This window comes from Oryx dammah, unplaced genomic scaffold, assembly GCF_014754425.2.
Source record: "Oryx dammah isolate SB20612 unplaced genomic scaffold, SCBI_Odam_1.1 HiC_scaffold_2, whole genome shotgun sequence".
Lineage (NCBI taxonomy): Eukaryota > Metazoa > Chordata > Mammalia > Artiodactyla > Bovidae > Oryx > Oryx dammah.
In genome coordinates, this window is record NW_024070186.1 from 173,816,388 (window position 1) to 173,831,063 (window position 14,676).

Genomic DNA, 14,676 nt, shown 5'->3' on the forward strand with positions numbered 1-14,676 from the left:
TAACTTATATGCAGAGTGCATCATGAGAAATGCCAGGCTGGATGAATCACAGGCTGGAATCAAGCCAGGAAAAATATCAACAACCTCAGATATGCAGATGATACCACCTTAAAGGCAGAAAGTGAAGAGGAACTTAAGAGCCTCCTGATATGGATAAAAGAGGAGAGTGAAAAAGCTGGCTTAAAACTCAGCATTCAAAAAACTAAGATCATGGCATCCAGTTCCATCATTTCATGGCAAATAGATGAGGAAAACTGGAAGCAGTGACAGATTTTCTTCTCTTGTTCTTCAGAATCACTGCAGATGGTGCCTGCAGCCATGAAATTAAAAGATGCTTGCTCCTTGGAAGAAAAGCTATGACAAACCTAGACAGAATATTAAAAAGCAGAGGCATTACTTTGCCAACAAAGCTGTGTATAGTCTAAGCTATGGTTTTTCCAGTAGTTATATATGGATGTGACAGTTGGACATTAAAGTAGGCTGAACACTGAAGAATTCATGTTTTTGAATTGTGGTGCTGGAAAAGACTCTTGAGAGTCCCTTGGACAGCAAGATTAAACCAGTCAATCCTAAAGGAAATCAAACCTGAGTATTCATTGGAAGGACTGATGCTGAAGGCCAATACTTTGGCCATCTGATGCGAAGAACTGACTCATCTGAAAAGACTCTGATACTGGGAAAGATTGAAGGCGGGAGGAGAAGAGGATCACAGAGAATGAGATGGTTGGACGGCATCACTGACTCAATGGACATGAGTTTGAACAAACTCCAGGAGAGACTGAAGGACTAGGAAGCCTGCGTGCTGCAGTCCACAGGGTCACAAAGAGCTGGACAGGACTTAGCAGCTGAACAACATCAACAATGGAGTAACAGAAAATGAACGCCGGGTAACAGGCTATGAGCTGGTGAGTGGTTGTCTAACAATAGTTAAGAGTCTATCTGAGTTTTGCAGAAAGTGAAAACGTGGTCCTGGATGACAAGGCTTGAGTCCTTGGATCCAGTTGTGCCTGAAGCTCAGGAAACTTCCGGGGGTCTTAGTTCCCTGAGCCAGAATCTCTCCTCTCATCTCCTGTAAAGGACACCTGAGTTGGGATTGTGTCCCTGGCGGTCCAAAGGGTCTCAACACACTTCACTAATGTCACAGCAGGCAAGTCCCAGCCCCCATTCCTGCCAGAAGATGAGGGGTGGCCGGTCTCTCTGTGCTACAGATAAGCAGCCTCCGTTCGCATTGTGTTGCCAACCAGAAACCAATTTCCCATATCATGCAAGCTTGAAGTGCAGGTTGCATGGTCACCTGGACCATCCAGGGGTAGTCAGGGCCACAGTGGGCCTGCTGCTGAAGGAGACCTCTGCCATGGGCCTTGAGAACATGGGAGGGGCCAACGAGAGAGCCCTGGATGGTGGGAGTCAGAGCTAATCTCCAGTGGGTTCCCCCCACTGGGATGTGCAGCCTTTCCTCCAGCTGTGTTTGCAAGCTGATCTGACCTTCAGCCTCCACAAACCGGCCTGTCTGCCTGGTTTAACTCCTAGGCCAGTACAGAGCCAAAAGAGCTGGAGTTATCAGCATAGGCAGAAATGCTTCAGGAAGTGAATCGTGTGTCCCATCTCTCCTTCTCCCCGCCAGCACTGGGATGACACACGTCTTGAGGCCAACGCCAGGAGTAACTTTCCAGATCAAACAGGACCATGCCTTCAGTGGGTGGCTGAGCAGCCCCTTATATCCAACGGCGCAGTACAGCTGCCTTCTGTATCCATGGCTTCTCATCCACAGGTTCAACCAAGTGGATCTGGATTCGGAATTCGTGTGTATGGAGAGTTGTCTGTATGATGAGGGAGTCTTAAAGGCAGGGACCAGGTCTCACTCACATTGGTAGCCCTAGAACCTGCCATCTGGATGTGTTCAACTAACTGGGAGAGTCATGGAAATTTTCAGCCTCTCCCTCTTTGAACAGAGCCCCAGCATCCTTGCTAATCCTCTCTGAGGCTCACCACCAGATGCCTGGACCACCCACCCTGCTGGCCACTCAGAGCAAGAGCCTCATCTTCTCACCGCCAGCTGGAGAGGATGGATTGCTTGATTGGCAACAGTTGCTTTAATTTCCTTGGTCAATCTGAGTTGCAGTCCTTCGGCTGGGAAGGTTTTAGCACAATCTTCATGGTAACAATGGACAGCGACATTCACTCAGCGTTAACCAGCAGTAAGTGCCAATTAACCGAGGCCCTGCCGTGTGTGGGCCTGGGTAGGCAGCACAGGCATTATCACATGCCACAACCTCTGAGCGCAGGGTTGCTGTTCCTGCCATTTTCCAAAAATGGAAAGGTAAACCTCAGTGAGACAGGGTGGCGGCCAAGAGCAGATGCTGGCATCAACATGGAGCCTCCTTTCTTCACTCACTGCATGGCCTTGGGCAAGTCACTCATATTTTCTGTCTTACTTTCTTTAACTGTTAAATGGGAATACTGAGAGTCTCTGGTGGTGGTTTTCAAACTTACATGGAAAGCCCTAGAATGGTATCTGGTCTATGGGAAGCACTCAGGTGGAGTCAACAATTTCATTACCAGTGACCCTGAGTAACTGCCCAATGTAACCCCACTGGAAGTGGTGGGAATGACTCCAGCCTGAAGATTCTGGGGACTGCAGGGTCATGCTCTTGACCACAACATGGCACCACTGTATACATGCGTCAGGCTCTGTGGTTTGAATCTCATGTGAACTAGCTTTATGGCTGCCCATTAAAACATAGAAGTATTACTATGATCAGTGGTATGCTGGTAAATGTTTAGTTCTTTGGGGAGGGGAGTATGAGGGGGGAGGTTCTGATTAAAATACTACAGTATTTGTCAATTTCATACATAATAGTTGATTTTCAATCTACCAACATGAAGTCAGCTGGCTTGTGAAATTCCTGAAAATTCCTCTACAAGCCAGTGCAGACTAGTTCCAGCATACCACACAATCCCCATTTTATAGACAAAGAAACTGAGGCTTAGAAATGATAAGTTAACTTTCCCAGGCCCCTATCTGTGGAAGGTGGCAAAGCTAGGACTTGAACCCAGGTCTGTATGACTTTATAGCCGGTGCTCTTAGCCACCATCCCTTCTCTTGTGGGGTAAAGCAGTATGTGCTGGTGGTAAGACCTCCCGCCTGGTGATCAGGTAACCTAACTCTAGTCTCCTTTCTGTCACTGAGGGCTGTGTGACCTTGGACAAGTCACTTAACCTCTCTGTGCTGCAGTTTTCTCATCTATAAACTAGGACTGGTTCAAACCATCTCTGGCTCCCCTTCTAGTTCACATTATAACTAGGAATCAAAAGCTTGTGTTAAGGCCTGAAATGTAACCTACATTTCTCTTTCAGGAGGAAGAAACAAGAAGGACCACATAGATAGAAACTTCTAGTTAATGCTACCTTGTAAGGCTCTGGACTGAGTCCAGCCCTGGCTACACAGTGTTGCCAAAAAACAGCTGTTCACCAAACCTGGGCAGGAAACCCTTTTAACACACACACAGAGGCCAGGATTATGCCAAGAGAATCAAGACTGACAACAGCTCCAGACAAGTTAAAGACGGATTCTCATTAAAAACCTGACATCTGCTTTGTTGAGGGCCTTGCCTGTTAAGGTATCAGGCGGTGTGTGTGGGTATACGCTCAGTCGTGTCTGAGTCTTTGCAACCCCATGGACTGTTGCCCACCAGGTTTCTCTGTCCATGGGATTCTCCAGGCAAGAACACTAGGGTGGGTTGCCATGCCCTCTTCCAGGGGATCTTTCCAACCCAGGGATCAAACTCTCATCTTTTATGTCTCCCGCACTGGCAGATGGGTTCTTTACCATAAGCACCATCTGGGAAGCCCCATCAGGGGATGAATGATCACCAAATACAGTATGCAACCAGGGGAGGCTGGGGCATGCATGGCCCCCAAGCAGATTCCAGCTACTAGGCCCAATCAACACATGACTCTGGGTGCTTCAAATCATCACCATTTTTGCTATTAAAAGATGTCCTAAATTGGCTGGAGCATGGTTAAGACCAAAGTAAATTATACACTGAAACACCAATTGGATTCTATGGCCAGTTCCTCACAGCTCAATCTCAATTGCTTCCCAACCTCTTCTCCCTCTTTTTTGGCCTCCTCCCTCCTCAGTTCCCTCTCCCAACCTTCTGGTGCCTGAGTTCCTGTCACTACTATTCACTGCAATAATATATGCCAGGTGCTTTGCCAGCCAGATCTTGGTTTATTAAGAGGCAACGTAGTAAAGTAGCTAAGAGCACAGCCTCTGAAGTGAACCAGCACGGGTTCAAATCCCATTTCTGTGGCCTTGGGCATGTTCCTTCATACATGCCTCAGTTTCCACATCCATAAAATGGGATGATGATAATAGTGACTACAACAGAAGCTTTAGCACTGTGCCTAGCACATGGTGAGTGCTCTGTAAGTCAACTCAAATTACTCTTATCTTCACATTACTCCCCCAACTCCCCTCGCAGTAGAATTATCATCCCTAATTTACTGGTGAGGAGTAGGACCCAAGTTTATGCAGCTGGTAAATGGTGAAGCCAGGACCGTAACCAGGTCAGTCTAATTCAAAAGCTAATACTCTTTACACAACGATATTTGTTCAATTAAAAAAACACCTATCAAGTTCCTTCAAGTTCCTTCCTATCAAGTTCCTTCTAAAAAGATACAAAGAGTGAATCACAAAAGCTGATGTCACAGAGGGTCTGGCCAAGCCTTTAGCTGTACATGGACAGAATGCGGTGGGGGGTGGGTGGACTTTGCCTATTGACCACAGAGCTGGCTGCCCGGGCCCAAAGCTGGGGACCAAAGAGAGGCAATAACGGGGCCAGCATCAGCTGGACCCAGTGCCTCCCTTTGGGATTTGTAAGAGGCAGAGACTGGGTCCCGCAGTTTTCAAAACCATCCCCCTTCCCCACCTCTATGAGCAGAGGGGAGACACTGGCCAGGTGGGAAGGGCTGGTGACTGTCCCTGCCCACCCACTCAAAACAGAGAGAGATGGCTGCCTGGAGGGTCACTTCCAAAGGTCAGGTGCCTCCTCAAGGAGGGGAGACCAGAGCCTTTTTCTCCACGGGTATCTGCTTAGTCAGCGGTCTTGCTCACCTGCTTCACACCTTCCCACCCAGGGAAAAGGAGAATGGAGAGGGAAGGGGGAACGTGGAAGACCCTACACTCGGAGCCCTCAACATGACAAGGTCAAGTGTGGTGATACTGTGGGTGCACCACAGCCCTCAGCCCTGGCCAGCCCTCAGACTCTCTGCTCATGGAGTCTCTGGATGCCAGGGTCCTCTTGAGACTGAGTTCCCCCTAAAACTGAGTTCCTCTGCTGAGTTTATAATTAGCCTCTCTCTCCAAAACTTTACTTCCTTTCTTTTCCTGAACCTGCTCCCCTCAAGATTGTGGAGCATCAAAGCAAAGGGGGGACTGAAACCACACAGAAGACCCTGTGTCCTTGTCCTTTGAAGTCAAAGTCTCTTGCTTAGCTCTACCAGGCCTCCCCTGAGTCTCTAATGACTGGCTCAGAAGTTGATGATTAGGAGACTGAAGATGTAGAAACAAAGAATAGCTACTGGACTCAGAAACTGGTAACAATTTAGACTATAAATCCACAGATCAAAAAACCCCCCGATTCCCTGAAAGATATGTATCAGAGAAAGACTTGACATATTCCTAAGTTGTTTTTACTGGAAGTAGACCTCTCCCCCTAGTAGATGGAAAAAGCTGACTGCAAGAACACAGATCCTAGACTGGTTGAAACCAGAAGGCCTGATGATGCTTGAAACTTCACCTTGATGCCAACCTACCTGAGAATCGTGCACAAGCTGATTATGTACCCTGAAGCCCCCTCCTTCACAACGCCTTTAAAACTTCTTCCCTGAAATTCATTGGGAAGTTTGGGTCTATTGAACATGAGCTGCCCATTCTCCTTGCTTGGTGTCCTGAAATAAAGGCTGTACTTTCCTTCACCATAACCTGATGTTAGTAGACTGGCTTTACTGCTTGAGGGCAAGTGGACCCTAGTTTGGTTCAATGACACACTCTCCTTGGGTATATGGGTTCCTGGAAGCATCCTTCAACCTGAGTCTGTTGGGCGCTGGTGAACATATGCTCCACCACCCTCACCCCAGGGGCAACCTATACCGAGAACCCAGGAGGATCATGATCCAGATGCCCATAGTGGTAACTTGCCTGATAACACTGGCTTTTCCTGACAAGACCCCTCAAATAAAATACTTGCACTTAAAATCTCGGTCTCAGGGTCTACTTCTAGGGAACCCAACCTAGCCAAGAGATGACTCTCGTAGGGGCAGTGAGCCCCAGAGAAGGTAGCTGGGATTGGACCATCTGACCCATGCCTACCCTCCAGGGCTGCCCTTCTAGAGAAGGGACCCCAACAGTAAGAGGCCATGGGAGACACTCCCAGGGCTAGGAGTCTACCCACTGCCAGGACCTTCCAAACAGCTGACAAGTGCCTGCTACCAGGGCCAGCTCTTGAACCCCAGCCTGCCAAGGTCCTTCAGTAGGGACATTGGTCAGAGAAGAGGCAACAATAACAAAGAGAAAACTGTGGCCGTGGTTGCAAAGTAAGGAGACAGTCATGCTCCTTCTCTGAAACCACAGTCCTTCTCACTTCCAGGCCTCCAAGGGCTGTGATGAGCCAGCCTCCACTGTGCATGAGGAGGGTAGGGTGAGGGGAGCCAGGCCCCTGAGAATGCTCCCTGGGACTTCTGGAACTTTACACAAGTACTGCCCAACTGGCAGGTAAGCCCGGGGCAACTTGCAGCCACTTTTGCTTCCCCAGGGGAAGCGCCTTCCTGAGAAGAAAGACAACAGAGGGCGGCAGGCTGAGGAACATTCCAGCTGAGGGCTCCCAGGACAACCAGACCCCTCAGACTCGGTGGTAGCTGGAGCTCACACAACCAGACGTTCGTCTTTGGCAGAAGGAAGTTTGAGACAGGGTTCTGTCAGTTGTAACCAAGATTTGGGGCCACATAAGAAAGTAAATTTATTTACTTCAGAGTCATGCAATTTTGCTTCTATTGCTCAACTGAAACAGAAGTCCCCACACTAATATTTCTCTTGGTTACCAAATCAGACTGTCCTTTGGCCACTTCCAAAGATCCAATCAGTTTGGTGCCCCTAAGGACGGCCACCAGCTCACTCCTTAGACTCTGAAGGCACTTAAGAGGTTCCAAGCAAACAGAATTTTTTTAAGAAAGAAGCAAGATACATACTGAGATAAAAATCTGGGTATACTTATGAGGAATACAGTCTTATCACATTCAAGTTACGCTTATCAAGTTAAGTCAGTTTTGAAAGTCCTCAGCCAGGATTTTCCCCTTTATTAGATTAATTTGTAGTGGTCATGCATGTGGGCTTGGAGTGAGTCTCAGGTTCAAGTCCATACCACAGCTGTGCAATTTTGGGTAAGTTTCTCAACCTCCCTGAGGCTCAGAAAAGTGAAAGTGAGTCACTCAGCCATGTCCAACTCTTTGTGACCCCATGGACTATACAGTCCATGGAATTCGCCAGGCCAGAATGCTGGAGTGGGTAGCCTCTCCCTTCTCCAGGGGATCTTCCCAACCCAGGGAACGATTGCAGGCAGATTCTTTACCAGCTGAGCCATAAGGGAAGCCCTCCTGAGGCTCAGGGTCCCCAACTATAACATGCAGGTGCCAATGGCATCTATCTGGAGGGGTATCATAAGAGTCACACTGAGCCCAGGGTCTGGCACGTGGTGAGAACCAGAACACAATTATTGCTACAATCTCTGACTTTTCTAAGCTCCAATACTTTGGCCACCTAATGAAACTGATTTATTGGAAAAGATCCTGATGCCGGGAAAGACAGAAGGCAGGAGGAGAAAAGGACGACAGAGGATGAGATGGCTGGATGGCATCACCAACTCGATAGACACGAATTTGAGCAAGGTCTGGGAGTTGGCGATGGACAGGGAAGCCTAGCGTGCTGCAGTTCATGGGGCTGCAAAGAGTCAGACACGACTGAGTGACTGAACTGAACTGAACTGAACTGACTTTTCTACAGCAAAGGAAACACACACAGGCTTCACTTCCAAGGCCACGGGGCTCTGAGTTATAGGCATCGAAGCTCTAAGAGGGGTTCCTTTGGATAAAACAAGTCTCATATTAAAGTAGTTTTCAAAACATAAATATCCAGCAGCCAGGTGTGCAAATATCACTTTTCACTAAGCACATTTTCTTCTAGGCTCAAAGCAAATACTCTTCCTCAGCAGGCAATCTGGCTTTCTAATAAAAGATACCACACCCCACACGAGTCAGAATTATCTCCCAAGAATGTTTAAGAGCACAACCACCCTGAGCCTGCTCGAATGGCTCCATAAAATACAATGGTAACAGCAGCCAGACTGGCTCATTAAACCATCATAGCAGCTGACCAGCGAGACCACACCTCAGACGTGTCTGTCCAGCTCTAATAGCCAAGCCCTTTCTGCCTTCCACCGGCCACCCAAGTGCTTCCCAGAATGAGGTCCACAGTTCACCTGCATCAGAATCTCCCAGCACGTTCCCTCAAGAGCAGGTTCACTCAAGTCTTAGGAAACTGGAATCTGGGAGGCTGAGATCTGGGAGCCCCATGGCCACAGCTCCTGACTGTTTCTGATTGCTGGTGAAGACAATGGTGGCATCCCCTGTTTGAAAATCCCCCCTCTGCTTGAAAGCCCTCAGGAACAGCACCCCTGAAACTGGAGTATAAAGTCTAAGGGCTGGCTCTGAGCATCAAAGACTTTGCCTTCAAATCATCTCCCAAGCCGGCCACTTGTCTACTCCTCCTCCTACCCGGGTCTAGCCAGCACCACCTCCCGCCTGGAAGCCTGCAGCATATTACTCCTCACTGGTGTTCCCCAACATTTTCTTATGAACTTTATCAAATACAGAGAAGCTAAAATAACTATACTATGGAAATGTTTAACTACATCACCAAGACCCTAAAATGAACAGTTATTAAAGTTAATTCTGCAAATCATATTTTAAAAGCATGCTGTAACTGCTTTACTGCATATCTATTGATCTTTTTTGAGTGCATTTTAAGTTAAGTTGCAGGCACTAGGGCCCTGAACACTTCAGCAGGCACATCATCAACCAAAAATGCAATGTATATGGCTCTTTCATTTTCCAGGTAAAATTTATATGCAACAAGTGTAAAACCCTTAAGTGACGAGTTCGAAAGCACATACACCTATGTATCCAATGTCCCGACACTATGAGTCCAGAAATTTCCGTTTGGCTCCTTTCCAGTCAATCCCCTTCTCCATTCACAACCACCGTTTCAATTTTTCACCATAGATTAATTTTGTGATTCTTTTTTTTTTTAAATTTTGTGATTCTTAAACTTTATATATATGTAACTTTATAGAGTTCTTAAACTTTATATATATGCAAGTCATGCTTTCTTGGGTCTGGCTTCTGTTTTGCATAATGGTTGTCAGCAGGATGTTCTACTTAGCATAATGTTTGCGACATTCATCCATGCTGTGTGTATCAATACCTGTGTGTGTCCTTTTTCCTTTATTGCTGAATAATGTTTCATTATATGAATAAACAATAAATTTGTTATCCCTTACTCTGTTGATGAGCACCTGGGCAATTTCTAGTTTGGGGCTATCTATCACATATAGAGGAGAAGGCAATGGCACCCCACTCCAGTACTCTTGCCTGGAAAATCCCATGGACGGAGGAGCCTGGTAGGCTGCAGTCCATGAGGTCGTGAAGAGTTGGACATGACTGAGCAACTTCACTTTCACTTTTCACTTTCATGCATTGGAGAAGGCAATGGCACCCCACTCCAGTGTTCTTGCCTGGAGAATCTCAGGGACGGGGGAGCCTGGTGGGCTGCCGTCTATGGGGTCGCACAGAGTCGGACACGACTGAAGCGACTTAGCAGCAGCAGCAGCAGCAGCAGCATCACATATAGAGTTTTTTTGAATGTGCATGTACAAGTTTTTGTGTAGACGTTACATTTTCATTTCTCTTCGGAGTGGCACTGCTGGTTCATGGGGTAGATTTGTTTAGTTTTACAAGCAACTACTAGAATTTCTTCCTAAGGGGTCACGTCACATGATACGCCCACGACACCGTCTGAGAGTTCCAGTGGCTCCACGTGCTCGCCAACATTGGGTGTTGTCAGTCTTTGTGATTTTAGTCATTCTGATAGGTGTGGTCTCACTAAGGGTTTAACCTGCATGTCTCTAATGGATAATGACATTGAGCACTTTTCCATGTGCTTTTAGATCGTTTTCATGTGTCTTCTGCGAAACATCTGTTCAAAACTATCACCCATTTAAAAACTGAATTCTGTCTTTTATTTATGAGTCATTGGAGTAGTTTATATATTTTGTAAATAAGTATAGTGTCTCCCCCAGTGACAGTTTTCTCCAGGCAGCCTGGCTGGGTCACCTCTCCTTCTCAAAACACTCCAGGGAATAAACACTCCACACCCTTAGGAACAAAATCCAAGTCTTTACCTCAGCCTACAAGGCCAACGTGATGTGACCTTTTTTCCCAGTTCAACCTCACTTCCTGATGCTCTCCCCTCACTCACTCTCTAGCCTCACACCCTGCCTCAGAGCCTTTGCACTTTCTGTACTCACTGTTTAAATGCTCTTCCCTGAACATCCCCCAGGCTCACTCCCTCAATCCTCCTGGCTCTCTACTTAAATGCCATCTCCTCACCCTCCTGGAACAGCTTCCCCACTCTCACCACCTGGCCACCCCTCTCCAGCCCCTAATCCTGCTTTATTTTTCCTTTTGGCAGAGACAGTGCCAAGAGGCATGATGTGTTAACTCATTTGCTCACTGCCCACCTCTGTCCACTAGAACATAAGCTCCCTGAGGTCAGCGGCTTTGTTTTGCTTGCTGCAGAGAACCAGTCTAATGTCTTGGTTATGACATATCATTTTTTAAGCCAAAGGGCCTCAGTTCTACTACTGAGCATGGACAAATCACTTAACCTTTCTCTGCCTTAAGGGGCTGAGAGAACTTACTGAGGTCTGGGAGACCCAGAGCCTATTTTCCCCCTTTGTAAAATGAACGCTTGTGAGATAAACAAGTGAGCATGTGTAGAACACTGCTTAGCTCATAGTAGACACTCACGAGTGTAGAGTGAAATTAGCAGCCCCAGTCCCTAGAAAATGACAAGCAAATACTCATTGACTACATATATGGATGGTTTATATACGTGCAATACTTTTACTGCATATTTATAAGGTACAGTCTATTTATAATTTTCCTTAATTTGAGAGGCTTTCACAGTCAGAAGTTAATTTCTCTTGAGAAGAGTTTACATTCTGAGAGATGCACTGCAAGGGAGGGGGAGTAGGTACCATGTCTCCACTTGACATGAGCAAACCGAGATTCACGAGGTTACATGACGCCAATCCCAGTGGAACTAGTGAAAGGGCTGGAACAAGAACGCTGGTTCCTCCTAAAGCTCTGTGAGTTTCCAGCATGTCCACAGGGCCTCTGTTCTCTCCAGCTCCCTCCTCCTTCCTTCCCCAAACAACACGATCTCTAGAGAAATGAATATCCTTCATCCTGAATTTTTTTTTCTGACTTAAAAAAACCTTAAAGAAATAACTGCATATCCATGTTCACAGGAGCATTAATCACAATAACCAAAAGGTGGAAACAACCAAGCTTCCATCAATGGATGTATGAACAAACAATATGTGATCTACTCACACAATGGAATACTACCCAGCCTTCAAAAGGAAATCCTGCCACAGGCGACAACAGGGATGAACCCTGCAAACATTATGCTATGTGAAATAAACCAGCCTCAAATAGAAAATATTGTGTCATTTCACTTATAGGAAGTACCCAGAGTAGTCAAACAGGAAGTTGAGTAGTGGCTGCCAGGGGCTGGGGCCAGCAGGGTGTGGGGAGCTGCTGTTTAATGAAGACACAGCTTTATTTTGTGAGATGAAGAGAGTTTGGATATGAATGGGGATGGTGTGTATATACTCAATACCAATGAACTGTACACTTAAAAATGGATAAGATGGTTAATTTCAGGTTACGTGTGTTTTGTCACAATTATTAACAATTTTTTTAAAAACAGTTGAGACTACATGGATTTCACCTCTAAATGGCCAAAGCATCAATTCATTTCAACCCACTCAGATGAGAGAATTTCTCTCGGCGTCCATTTTAACTTCGTACCACATCAATCATCCCACACACTTCATATTCCCTATGTCTTCATTTCCACTATCTTTTGAGCCAACCTTCTCAATGAGGCCCAGTCTGCAGTAGTTCCATTAGCTGCTGATTTCCTGAATGCCAAGATCAAAGACACACTCATGTCTTGTGTCAAAGGCACAAAACAGCTGAGACATTCTGCCATGAGCCAAAGGATGCCTACATGCTGATCCTACAACCAGCAACCCATGTCCGCATGGGGTCCCCACGGTGGAGACTGTAGGACTAACAGATCCTAGGAGTCACTCTGACACACAAACTGTGAAGTCAGGCTGAAAACGAGAAACTGCTTCCACCCCACACACAGCTGCATCCTCGGAGCGCTTTGTTGAAGACAGATGCCTGCCTCCAGTGGACATCAGCGGTGACGGCCATGTGACCGCCTGGGCACACTGTGTGTGGATTTTATTTTCTGTCTCCAATGCAGGCCTATTTTGCCTGATGTGGATTTTTGTTCAAAACCAGTATCTCCTTTACCACATTTGGAATGACAAGCAAAGCAGTTCCCTGGAGCTCTGCCCTGTGGCCTAACCCTGACCACTGTCTCTCCCTGGAAAACCCTCCTTGCCCAACAGGGAACAGCCCAGCTCCCATCTCACCTTTTCATGGGAGACCGTGTTCTGTCCTCCACCCTCCACCCTCTCCTTCACCACACAGCAGGCTTTCTCATGCTCGGCACTATGGACCGTCTGAGGCTAGATCTTCTGTGTTGTGGGGTCTGTCTTGTGTACTGTAGGCAGTTTAGCAGCATTCCGAATCTCTACCCACCAGAACTATCCCATCCACCAAACCCCAGATTTCTCCCAGCACTGCCAAATGTCCTGGGACTAAAACTATCCCTGTTTAGAACCACTGTTTCAAAGAAACAGAGGCTTCAGGGAGGCCCAGGGCTGCCCGGCTAAAAATCAGATTTCCCATCTGGTCCCCACCAAAGACCTGTGATCAGGGCTGGCTGGCTCCCTTATCTAAAGGAAGAAACGCTGCAGTGAAGTCCAGGATCCAGAGTTCCCCTCCCAACCACACACCAGGCAGAGGCTCAGCCTCGCTCGGTGGTCATCCTCATCTAGGCCCCTTCACAGCCTGCCTTGCAGGGTTTTCTCCTGCATCCCCTTTGTGGGTTGAATTGTGTCCCCTAAAGGTGACCTGACATCCCAGCCCCCAGGACCTCAGAATGTGACCTTCTTTCCAGATATGATTAGATGAGGTCATCCTGGAACAGGGTGGCCCCTAATCCAACTGATGTCCTTATAAGAAAAGACCCAGAAACACACATAGAGAAGGCCATGGGAGGAGGGAGGCCGAGATCAGTGATGCAGCTATAATCCAAGATTGCCAACAACCACTAGAAGCTGGAAAGAGGCAAGAAGGATCCCCTCCAGGCTTCAGAGGATGCACGGCCCCGCCAGCACCTTGATCTTGGACTCAAAATCTCCAAATTGTAAAACAATAAACTACAGTTTTAAGCCACCCAATTTGTGGTGCTTTGTCACAACAACCCTAAGGAAACTAAGCCACCTCGAAATTCTATCTCAAGCTCTGCTTCTAGACACCCCAACAGACAGCTGATGTGCCCACTCAAAGAGCATATACTCCAGAGCAAGCTTGAGATGAGTCTAGACTCTCGCCTCAATTTCCACAAGCCTCTCATTACATGAGAAGGAAGAAGAAGAAGGAAGGGAGGAAAGAGGGAGGGAGGGAAGAAGGAAATTCCCTTTGGGGATTCTTCCATCCTCCACTCATTCAGTAAATACTGCTGAGTACCATCAGCTGCTCATCACCGTTCCAGGAGCAGGGGAGAAAGAGGAGAACAAAACAGACAAAAGTTACTGCCCTCGCGGGGTTCACATACCAGCAGGGGAGACAGACCATAAAATGCCCAGTCTATGGGATGGCAAGTGCCATGGAGAAAAGCAAAACAGGAGAAGGGGACGGGGCGTGCCCAGGGCAGGGGTGAGGCGGCGGGTGCTCCACAGCCCAGTTTCAGTTCAGGCAGAGAGCAGCACGCCTGGGCGCCTTCTCTTCTCTGCCCCAGCCCTTCTGGGAGGTTTGGGGAGCCCACCTAGCCTCTGGGCAAGGGCGGAGTCCACGCCCACCCCAGTGCCAGAACGGCACCCTTCAGAACCACCCCTGGCTTTGACGTCCCTCCTTCTCTGACTCCTCCTCAACCCTTCCTCTTGCTTCCTGGGATCACCTCCTAAATTAACGACCTGCACCCACCCCCAGACCCTGGCCCCAGCTTTCAGGAACCACACCAGGGCAGGTGCACCCGGAACTTTCCATTTCAGCCAAGATAACACTTCAGCCAAGACCTAGAGGAGCCAACCTGTGGGCATGTCCAGACCCTCCCCCTCCAGGGCTCTGCCCTGACACAAAGAGTGGAATCTGGAATTTATCGTGTTTGGTGGGTCTCCCTCTGTCCACATA

The 14,676-nt window shown here is 47.6% G+C and overlaps 1 protein-coding gene across 1 annotated transcript in view; it reads right to left on the bottom strand.

The window, feature by feature from the left end:
• The window catches only part of SYT17 (synaptotagmin 17), an 83,872-nt gene that overhangs the window by 52,779 nt on the left and 16,417 nt on the right, over positions 1 to 14,676 (bottom strand). The gene's annotated exons all lie outside the window — the stretch shown is intronic.